Source organism: Danio rerio, chromosome 14 (assembly GCF_052040795.2).
Source record: "Danio rerio strain M-AB ecotype USA chromosome 14, GRCz13ab, whole genome shotgun sequence".
NCBI classification, from domain to species: Eukaryota; Metazoa; Chordata; class Actinopteri; order Cypriniformes; family Danionidae; genus Danio; species Danio rerio.
The window spans coordinates 20,608,202-20,620,346 of record NC_141034.1 but is presented as its reverse complement, the minus strand read 5'-3'; the positions used below and the strand labels follow the sequence as shown (position 1 = coordinate 20,620,346).

At 40.6% G+C, this 12,145-nt stretch overlaps 1 long non-coding RNA gene across 1 annotated transcript; it reads right to left on the bottom strand.

The window, feature by feature from the left end:
• Positions 1-4,680: 4,680 nt before the first annotated feature.
• Positions 4,681-8,012, bottom strand: LOC147833926 (uncharacterized). Its single transcript, XR_015508117.1, has 3 exons — positions 6,424-8,012; positions 5,835-5,948; positions 4,681-4,809 (listed from the first exon to the last, which is right to left on the bottom strand). It is a non-coding gene; the product is annotated as an uncharacterized LOC147833926 (long non-coding RNA).
• Positions 8,013-12,145: the final 4,133 nt, after the last annotated feature.

The following is a 12,145-nucleotide window of genomic DNA, read 5'->3' as shown; positions in this document are numbered from 1 at the left end:
CATAATGCATGGCTGTTCCTTTTCTCCCTCCCCAACTTGTTTGCTGTCTTCCATACCACTAATTTTAGTACAAAAATAGCTGGAGGGACAATTGTTCTGCTTTAAAAACCGAGAGAAAAAACATTCAGTTCCATATTCATTTGTGACTGTCTTCAGCTTGTGAAAGTAATGTGGGGTTGGCTGGGGCTTTGAAAGGATTTTAAATGAATGTCAAAAATGAAAAGAATATTTCTTATCTCTATCTTCAAAGGCAGCCATCTGAGGTCCCCCATTCCCCCATTGCATGCAGTTTACAAGGTTATTGGGAATTATTGATTGGCGTCTCTGCGATGTATATATATTTCGAGAGGAAATTTTCTTTTGGGCTTATCTCATCTTTCAGAATCATTGCTTTTGTTCCTCTGTGCTGATGCAGTTTCAAAACAACTGACTCACTTCCTGAAAGTATTTTTTTACAAGGTAATATTATCGTGCTTAATGAAGCTAAGTGCCTGCAATAGAGCTAGATAATGTATGTGTGTGTGTGTGTATATGCGTATGTATGTGACTTATAGAAAGTGCCTACATGGAGCTCTTGGGTTTGTCTTTTAAAAAGCACATTTCCTAGAAGTACCTTTGATCACCATGGAGTCAAGAACACCATGTACCTGATTCCTAGTCTGATTCATATGATCTTTCATTGGGGTCTTTTGTTGCACTTGTCCAGTTTGTTGCCTGCATACTGGGTTTCAAATGTCTAATTGTTCTATGACTTTAGACAGCTAGGTCATGTGAGGACAGAGAGAGAACGAATAAAACAGATTTAAATAGTATTTAATTCAGAAGTAAAGAAGATATTCCATAGTGTACCTACACAACAGCAAAATAAATAAATAAATAAATAAATAAATAAATAAATAAATACATTTTACTTCCTGTTTGTTTGCTTTTTTTTTTTTTTTTTGGTTTTCATAACATATCAAATTTGCAAAGGCCTTCATTTTTATAGTTCAAATGAATAAAACAATTTTATTATTATTATTATTTTTAAATTCCTAAAATCTACACTAGAAAGTGTTTAAGTTTAGGTTAGAGGCAAGGATGGGCAAAACTGCATTAAAGCATATTTTAAAATAATATACCAAAATACCTCAAAATTACATGTATTAAAATAAACGACAAAATACTGTAGCTGTCGTCAACTTGGAATTATTAGGTTCTATCTGACATTTCTGTCAAAATAGAGTTATTGACATATTCTTATTAAATGAACACTTATTTACATTACGGGATGTTTTTTTATAAGTTGTTTACATTTAAAGACTTTATATTAAAAAAAAAAAAAAAAACAATGTCACAAACATACTGTTTGCTATACGGAATACAAAAACTTTGAAACTCAATATTTCAAAATTATTCAGAACGCAGATAGAACCTTATAATTTCAAGGTGACAAAGTATCAAAATAAAAAAAATTAAAAAAAAAACTGTATTTTGTATTTTAAAAATACTACAAAATACTTATAAGGGAGCAACACATTTCTTCTCAAACCTTCTATCAATAAGCCTATTGGATCAATCTTTTCACTGTTAAACTAAGGAAAAAAAACAATGAGCAAGTTTAAGTCAGCTTCTCTGCCAACTTATTCACCTCCACTCCTGTACATGATGAGGTATTCATAAACCTTTGTTTCTAAGTATAATTTTGTGTAAATTGCATACAGAAAGTACAGTCTTGAAGATGTTTAATCACTATAAAAACTATGTAATGCAGATAATGAGTTGGAACATAATACTATATCTCTTCACTGTGTTTCCAACCATTGGGTGCCTTTTAATAATCTGGGGTCGCCACAGCGGAATGAACCACCAACTTATCAAGCACCTGGACATGTTTCCAGGCGAAATCCATCTCTGGGAAACCATTTAATTTTTAAGCTCACTTTTATTTATTTATTTATTTATATATATATATATATATATATATATATATATATATATATATATATATATATATATATATATATATATATATATATATATATATATATATTTAATATAAATGTAGATTTTTAAATTGTAGATTTTTTTTTGTAATTGAAATCTTGAGTACTTAATGCAAAAACATGATTTCTGAAAATTACTAATATATATATATATATATATATATATATATATATATATATATATATATATATATATATATATATATATATATATATATATATTTTTTTTTTTTTTTAATTTTATTTATTTTTTTTTCATAAACCATCAATTTCCATAAACCATGTTTGTTGCAAGTGTACTTTTTAATGCACAACATAAAAAATAAATAAATAAATAAATAAATAAATATATATATATATATATATATATATATATATATATATATATATATATATATATATATTAGGGATGTAACGGTATTGTAAATACCGTCATACCGCAATATTAATTTTTTTCTATATTACCAGCCTGATCTCACGAGAAAACGTAAGTATTTTACGTTTTGCCAGTTTAGTGGCTAATTCGTACTAATTCGTACGAGTTCAGTCGTACGAAATGGTACGATTTTTAAAAGGAGGCGTGGCACCTGACCCCACCCCTAACCCCAACCGTCATTGGGGGATAAGCAAATCGTACTAAATTGTACGAATTAGATCGTACGAATTCATACGAATTAGCCACTAAATGAAAAAGTTACGAATTGCCGTGAGATTGTGTTGATATTACCGAAGTCGCATGACTCTGTAAAACTATAGGTCTTCTGAGAAAATTTGCTCAGGCGAATGAAGCGAACGGGAGGTAGCGAAAACTACAATTCCCATCAGCCCATGCTTGACCATCATCCCTTGCGGTCTGTTGTCGCTACAGATCCAGTAATGCGGAAATGAAGTGTGCTGCTAGAAGCGGGGATTAAAAAGAGCTGGAAAACTCTAAAGCGGGTGTTGTCGCCGCGCGCGTACTGAATAGCGGTATTGTCGCGCGAGTTCTTATCAGCTGTGTTGTCGCGCGCGTACTGAATATCGGTGTTGTCGCGCGAGTTCTTATCAGCTGTGTTGTCGCGCGCGTACTAAATAGCGGTGTTGTCAGCACACTGTTCAGATTGATGCAGACATGAGACCTCTATCTTACTCATGGTTTGTCCTCTCAAGTGGGGGAAAGACAATGCACAACGTTACCCACTGCTGTCAACCTGGGCCAAGTCATATCTCTCTTGTCCCAGAAACCTCAGTCCCAAATGAGAGGGTTTTTTTCTGTTGCAGGGGACATTGTAAATACCCAGAGATACCAGCTTTTACCAGATTATATTTTTATGATAATGTTCCTTTAAACCCATCTCTATCTAAGTGAGTGAGTGATTAAATGTTGAATGTGATGAGTTTTCAACAATACTAAATTGAAACTTTATTTTTTTTACATGGTTTAATATTTTTTTGTTATTAAAATTGAAGTTCCTGTTTCAAAGCTTACAGATAGATGGCTAATTTGTATGTCATTGACACTTTTGGCACTTTTTTGGAATATTTTCATAAGTTTTGTTTTTTCCTTTAAATGATTTAATAAATTCCGTACCGTGACATTCATACCGAGGTATTACCGTACCGTGAAATTCTGATACCGTTACATCCCTAATATATATACAAATAAGCAAATAAACTATTCATAGACTTACAGTACATCTTTCCACTTCATTTATCACAGTACACATGCACATCAACTGGCTACTGGATGGTAATTTTTCAACTAAATACACTGTCTTGTCCTGATAGGTGGATTAAGAGGTTTTTATAAAAAATACAATAAAAAAAAAATAAAAAAGCAGAAGTGGATTTAGCTGGTTTTGACACAAAAGAAAATCTAATAAAATAATAATAATAATAAATTGTCTAAAGTGACATTTATGAAAAAGGGTTATTTTATTTACTAGATGATAAACTTACCATTTCATATAAAATGAAACTTCTGAGCCTAGTTGTATGAAACTAATAGAAAATTTACAAAAAAAAAGAGGTTTGATGAATTTAGAGGGTTTTGCATCTGAACTCATGATATGAACTCATCTGAACTCATGCATATGAACTGCATATGTATGTACTGTATGTATTTATTTATGTATGTATGTATTTGTTTGTTACATTTGGTTTAAACTACAAATTTGTAAACACTTTGTACAGCAGAGAAAGCCATTGGATAAAGGAAAATAAAAACCCCCACCCAAAATCTGACGTGATTAATGACAGATAAAAACAGCTGACATAACAATCTTAAACACTTACTGAATTAGACCTTTATTTCACAGGACATGCATTTACAGTATAGTGTACTTAATTAAAGTAATACTGGGTTATGGTTCGAGGGTATGTTTATGAATATTAGCTAGTTTTAGCCCACTTTATGTAATGACTAGGATATGACCAGTATTGCATGCACATGCAAAACAGGAATCTAATATATAGTGATACCCTTAGCTTATAGTTGCAGAAATTAATAAAAGGTAATACCATTTAATGACATTTAGGGATATGGTTCATTTGTATTTAGCTGTTTGTATGTAGTGTATGCATGCTGTTATAATACAGTATAGAACTAGAACTACAGTATGTCAAGTAAAAAAAAAAAAAAAATATATATATATATATATATATATATATATATATATATATATATATATATATATATATATATATATATATATATATATATATATATATATATAGTTTTTAAATACCAGGAACTGCTAGGACTCATTGTCGTAAATGCTTGCTTATTAGCTGACCTGTCTGTCTACTAATTCATTACTAGAGAGAATTACAGCATATCATAAAACTACATGGCACTGACATGTAATGTGAATTGGAGGAGGCCCCCAGGCTCACCTTGTTACCCATGATTCAGTTTAGTGCACATGAGGAAGCTTGTGTTATTAATCAAGCATAAAAATGGACACTTCAGGCAAGGTCTACTTTAAGTACTGCTTTATTTTCCAGCCCTATTCTTAAATTGTATTAGTGCTTTCATTCAAATTGGGAAAAATAAATATTGAATTTCAGCTGCATTGTAAGGTTGTTTTTTTTTTTTTTTTTAGATGGCATATTTTCAAAATAATTAATTTTAACTATTTGGGGAAGCACATTTTAAATTGGTAAACTAAGGACTTTTGCCTTTTGACTTTGAATTAGCAGCGCACCAGTGTTTCAGTGAGTTGGTTATAGATGGTTAGCCAATCATGAACTGCCTCAGTGATTATCTCATTAAATATTCATGCACTTTGTACATTCACTGAATTTCTCATGCCTAGTTTAATTGTCTGAGGAGGGAAAGTTTAAAATGCTAATTAACCGGAGAGATAAAAAATACTGTTACAGTACATTTCAAAAGAAATAAGACTGAATCAGGGCATATTTCCTCACATGCTGTACAATGTTGTAAGCCTCATAAAAATGCAAATAATATCAAGCCAATGTTTTTTTTTAAAGTACAGAGTGGAATTTTCAAACTCAAGACTGATTACTAATCCAAAGATAACATATGAGCTGCGTAAAAACAAGAAACAAGATAAGTCTGTTTACCCGCTGTGTGACCTTACAGCAAACCAGACAGAGAAAACACAAGATGGCTATAAAACCAGAGATAGTGTCATGTGGCTCCACAAAGTCTTAAGTGCAGGATATAACTTTCCTGACATACTCAGGTTTTTTTTTTTTTTTTTATTTGACAGGTCCCAAAGACAAATGGTTTCAAACATAGTACATTTTAAACATTTCTTAAAATAAGTCACAGCTAATATAAACACAGATTCACTTGGATGTCCCTCATCTTAAAATACACAACTGGAGGTAGGAGAAAGTGACCTTTTTGACGCCCTGCTCTTTAACACACTGAAAAATGCTTCTGTTAGCACTCAATGGTAAAAAAATAAATAAAGAAAATAAAATGTAAAAAATGCTACATTAATAATATTTAACCTGGTTAACAGTAACAGTTGCAGAAATTAATAAAAGGTAATACCATTTAATGACATTTAGGGATATGGTTCATTTGTATTTAGCTGTTTGTATGTAGTGTATGCATGCTGTTATAATACAGTATAGAACTAGAACTACAGTATGTCAAGTAAAAAAAAAAAAAAAAAAAAAAAAAAAAAAAATATATATATATATATATATATATATATATATATATATATATATATATATATATATATATATATATATATATATATAGTCTTTAAATACCAGGAACTGCTAGGACTCATTGTCGTAAATGCTTGCTTATTAGCTGGCCTGTCTGTCTACTAATTCATTACTAGAGAGAATTACAGCATATATTTTTGACGCCCTGCTCTTTAACACTCTGAAAAATGCTTCTGTTAGCACTCAATGGTAAAAAAATAAATAAATAAAATAAAATGTACAAAATGCTACATTAGTAATATTTAACCTGGTTAACAGTAACATTTCTTAATATATACAGTGAAGAACTGTAAAATGACTTTAATTTGTATGCTTTTGTTGTTGACAACAATATGGTTCTTTATATTTTTTCATAGTTTTTGAAGAAGATTTTTATTTCTAAACCAATATGAAGACACGTTTAATTGGGTGAGTGGAGGGCCATGTGAATCTGCCATTACATGTGTTTGAAAACAGGTGATAGGTTAGGGCCCCTTTTAAAATGGCATTTTAGAATGAAAACTATCCGCGTCCACACTAGTGTTACACCCAGCGTTTCTGAACAAATCTGAGTCTACATTACTCTGCTCAAAACGCAAATCACGTGAACATACACACAAACACTCTGGCATGCACTGCAGCATGCATTGAGCACATCTACCCATATGAGAGTTATGCATATCGCACTGTTCATCATGGATCCGCTGGATCTAATCTCACTACATTTGTTAAACGTGAGATTTAATTTATCTTGTTGTCTATATCTAACAACATTTTCCCCAACTTTGGTCTTTTGAAACTATTACTTGTTCTCAGGTAACGTGTTTGGCTGGGTGCAAAGATAAGTTAGGTTAATATATTAATTAATGTAACCGTGGACACTGATTCTGCATATTGACTGATTGCTTGCCTTTATTTCCTATCTTGTGTAAACTTGTTTAATGTTATACTTTTATAAGGGCCATTATGGATTATTAAAACTAATATTCAGCAAAAGAGAAGGTATGTTTTGTATTTTCAATGAAAATGAAAGGAGGCAGTAATGTTATAGGCTCTGTTTTGTTATAAATATGCATAAAGATGACGGTCAAATAAATATGTAGCTACATGGCGCCTCAACATTTTTGCAAAATGAAAATAGGCAGTTCCTTATATCATGTTTTCATTTTATTGTTACGAAAGTGAAATAACATAACCAGGGTCATGTGAAAGAGGTTATAAAGTACACTGTTCCCTTTGAAGATTTACCCGACGTGTCCTCTGGAGTTTGTTTTCCATATCAAACTTGTGAAGTGTGAACTGCATGTCTGCAGCCATGCCTCCGTTTTCAGAAGTCTCCGTTTCCCCCATCAACACTGAGATGGAGCAGCAGCTTTTTAGAATGAAATTGGCCTCTTCAGCATTTCCAAAATGCTTAGTTTTCGAGGCTCGAAAAATCCAGCGTAGTGTGGACGGATGGTGTAACTATAGCAATACGTATGCGATTTAAAACAAAAATGTTTTAGTGTAAACAAGGCCTAAGGCAAAGGAATCATAAAAGAGCACGAGAGAGGATTTGGGAATACAATGCAGAACCATCTGTGTAAATACATCTAGAAAAGCATGAAATGTATACAACATATGTTGAAACTGTCATGTTTGTTTGCAAAGATAAATGGGGGAAAGTGTCCAATTTAGATGTTTGAAAACAAACACTAGTCATGATTGGCAAATTTGAACTGTATGTGAAAGAAACAGTTATGAGTACATTGGTCTTTTACATTATTAGGGCCAACAAGCAGAGGGGCCTTTAAATTGGGGTCGTGAAGGAGTAGGAGCTGGGAGAGGCCTGTTGAACCAGGAAATAGCTGTGTGAAGAAAAAAAAAAAAAAAACGTTCGAGGTTACAGAAGTAACCCTTCGTTCCCCGAGGAGGGGAACGGAAGTGCCATGAATGGGAGGATTCGGATCAGAAGCCGCTTATCTGGAGAGTATTGAACGGGCCAATGAATGAAATTAATTGGCAGCGTAAGCTTGCGCAGGTGTGCGACATCTGCAATTATCTCAGCATATAAGCACACCTGAAGCCAGCAGACGCCATCCTTTTAAGCTGAAGAGACTTTCAAACAGCTAAGGGACAGTCATTATGGCGACGGAATATGGCACTTCCGTTCCCCTCCTCGGGGAACGAAGGGTTACTTCTGTAACCTCGAACGTTCCCCTTCGGTTGGGGAACTTCAGTGCCATGAATGGGAGAATATGGAAAGCGCCATAATGACTGCACCTTACCAACACCCCCGATGAGGAGATAGTCAAGCAAGCGTGACGCACCCACATCATGGGGGGCGCGGTCCTCCAACGTGTCCCTGGCCCTAATTTATCCTACTTCAACAGAAGTTTTACGGATTTAGATATATTTTTTGGGAAGTCGTGAGCATCTAGATAATTCTAGGAAATACGACAGTACGTTGGGAAGCGTGCAATCCCGATAGGGAGGACGCTGCGGAGGCCATCCGTTACCCAAGGGGGGGATAGATGGCAGAATTTACCTATGGACTAGCCCTAAAAAGGGGGAGTACGCATAGCAAAAGAGTGGTTAGCGGAGAGGGAAGACACGGGTCCGCCCAGGGGGGGGACTTAACCGTGGCGGAATAAGCATATGGGATCGCCTAGTGGGGATCACGCATAGCAGGCACCTATACCCAAAACGCGGGCTGACCAGCGGGCAGACCTACAACGTAGTGGGCCAGCAAGTGACTCCTCCGCTGAGTCAGTGCTGGGGGCCACGGAGGAATCTGCAGGGCTCACCTGACGGGGAACTTTACTGACAGATAAAAAAGGCGCACGTACCTCCGTGTTAGGGAGAATGGCGCCGCAAGCGTGTTTCAACACCCTACCGAGTTGTCTCCTCAATCACCAAAGGGTTACCTAATACCCTTGAGGAAACCGGCTCCACTCGCAGATTGTAAAACCTTGCAAATGTGTTGGGTGTCGCCCAGCCCGCAGCTCTACAGATGTCTGTTAGAGAGGCGCCGCGTGCACGCGCCCAAGAGGATGCAACGCTCCGAGTTGAGTGTGCACGAACTCCCGGGGGACACGGCTGACCTCGACTCGAATAAGCGAGTGAAATGGCATCCACAATCCAGTGGGATAATCTTTGTTTTGATACGGCACTTCCCTGCTGCCGACCGCCATAACAGACAAAGAGCTGCTCAGATGATCTAAAATTCTGAGTACGGTCCACATAAATGCGCAGAGCGCGAACTGGACAATTTAAAGAAAGGGCTGGGTCTGCCTCCTCCGGGGGCAGCGCTTGCAGGTTCACTACCTGATCTCTAAAGGGGGTGGTAGGAACCTTGGGCACATAACCGGGGCGGGGTCTCAGGATGACGTGAGAGTAATCCGGCCCGAATTCCAGGCACGAGTCACTGACCGAAAATGCCTCCAGGTCCCCGACCCTCTTGATGGAGGCCAACGCAACCAGCAGAGCTGTCTTCAGGGACAGAAATCTTAGAGATACTGATTCGAGTGGCTCAAAGGGATCGGATCGCAGACTCGTGAGAACGAGGGCGAGATCCCAAGAGGGCATGAGAGGGGGGCGAGATGGATTAATTCGCCTAGCACCCCTAAGGAACTGGATGACCAGGTTATGCTTTCCCACGGTGCCGCCAGCTACCGCGCTATGATAAGCGGAGATGGCGGCCACGTAAACCTTGAGAGTGGAGGGCGACAGCCTGCTGTCCAACTTCTCTTGAAGGAAAGAGAGCACAACACTAATCTGGCAATTTCGGGGGTCTTCTCTGCGAGAGACGCACCATTCAGTGAATAGACTCCACTTCAGGGCGTAGGCGCGCCTCGTGGAGGGGGCTCTAGCCTGAGTGATGGTATTAACCACCGCAGTCGGTAGGTTACCTAAGTCTTCCTCGCGTCTAGGGACCACACGTGGAGGTTCCAAAGATCGGGGCGAGGGTGCCAGATGGTGCCCTGTCCCTGAGAGAGTAGGTCCTCTCTCAAAGGGATCCGCCAGGGGAGGGCCGTCGCGAGGAGTGAGAGCTCTGATATCCAGGTCCGGTTGGGCCAAAGGGGCGCAACTAGCAGAACCTGTTCCTCGTCCTCCCTGACCTTGCACAGAAACTGCGCGAGCAGGCTCACTGGGGGAAACGCATACTTGCGCATGCCCCGAGGCCAGCTGTGGGCCAGTGCATCCGTGCCGAGAGAGCCCTCGGTCAGGGAAAAAAACAACTGGCAGTGAGCGTTCTCGGGGGAAGCAAACAGATCGATCTGGGCCTCCCCGAATCGCGCCCATATCAGCTGAACAGACTCGGGGTGGAGTCTCCATTCTCCAGGGCGTAACAGCTGTCGTGAGAGCGCATCGGCTGCACGATTGAGCGTGCCTGGGACGTGAATGGCGCGCAGCGATTTCAGCCGCGGGTGACTCCAGAGGAGCAGACGGCGGGCGAGCTGAGACATGCGGCGAGAGCGCATACCCCCCATGCGGTTGATATACGCCGCCGCCGCCGTACTGTCCGTCCTGACCAGCACGTGTTGCCGCTCCAGCACCGGTAAAAAGCGGTGGAGAGCGAGGAACACTGCCAACAGCTCTAGGCGATTGATATGCCAATGCAGCTGGGCACCCTTCCAGAGGCCCGCAGCCGCATGCCCGCGACACACGGCCCCCCAACCCGTGTTGGAAGCGTCTGTTGAAACAACAACATGGCTGGACGCCTGTCCTAGAGGCACACCGGCCTGTAGGAACGAGGGGTCGTTCCAAGGGCTGAGGGCGCGGCGACACAGCGCAGTAACCAAGACCCGGTGTGTGCCCGCGTGCCATGCGCGTCTGGGGACCCGATCGTGAAGCCAGTGCTGAAGTGGTCTCATATGGAGCAACCCGAGCGGCGTGACGGCGGCTGCGGATGCCATATGCCCCAGGAGCCTCTGAAAGAACTTCAGTGGGACCACTAGTTTGCTGTCGAGCTCCCTCAGACAGTTCAGCAACAGGCGAGCGCGTTCCTCGGAGAGGTGCGCTACCATGGTGATCGAGTCCAGCTCCATCCCGAGAAAAGAAATCCTCTGCACGGGGGCGAGTTTGCTCTTTTCTCAGTTGACCTGAAGCCCCAGTAGGCGGAGATGCCGAAGCACCTCGTCCCTGTGCATAATCAATTGCTCCCGCGAGTGGGCTAAAATCAGCCAGTCGTCGAGATAACCGAGCATGCAAATGCCCGCGAGCCGAAGGGGCGCTAGGGCACCCTCCGCGAGTTTGGTGAAGACCCGCGGAGACAGAGAGAGCCCGAAGGGGAGGACCTTGTACTGCCACGCTCGACCCTCGAACGCAAACCGCAGAAATTGGCGGTGGCGTGGAAGAATGGAGACATGGAAATACGCGTTCAGACCTTCAGGTCTATGGCTGCAAACCAATCCCGAGGACGAACGCATTGGAGAATGCGCCTCTGCGTGAGCATTCTGAACGGCAGCTTGTGCAGACAGCGGTTCAAAACGCGCAGATCTAGGATTGGCCGTGACCCACCGCTCTTTTTGGGTACGATGAAGTATGGGCTGTAAAACCCACTCTCCATCTCGGCTGGAGGAACCGGCTCGATTGCACCCTTCGCCAGGAGGGCAGCAATCTCCTCTCGCAAGACAGGGGCGGACAGGGGGTTGACCCTGGAGAAATACACGCCCGTAAACTTGGGGGGCCGTTTTGCGAACTGAATCGCGTAACCGAGTCTGATTGTGCGTATGAGCCACCGCGAGGGGCTGGCCCGCGCTAACCAGGCAGGCAGAGCCCTCGCTAATGGAGTCATCGCTACAATCGCTGACGTACCAGCGGTGGGGCAGCGCGGAGTGGGTGTGCTGATCCGGGAAGCACGAGGGTCCCGCGGAAAAGCTGGAGGAGAGCGATTCGCTCTGGCTCCGCACCCTGACTCCGGAGAGGGGGCTGGAGGGCTGAGGGAAGGGAGACCGTCCCCCCAGCGCTCGTGAGCCACTGGCGAAGCACGTAGAGTCTGCGAGCCG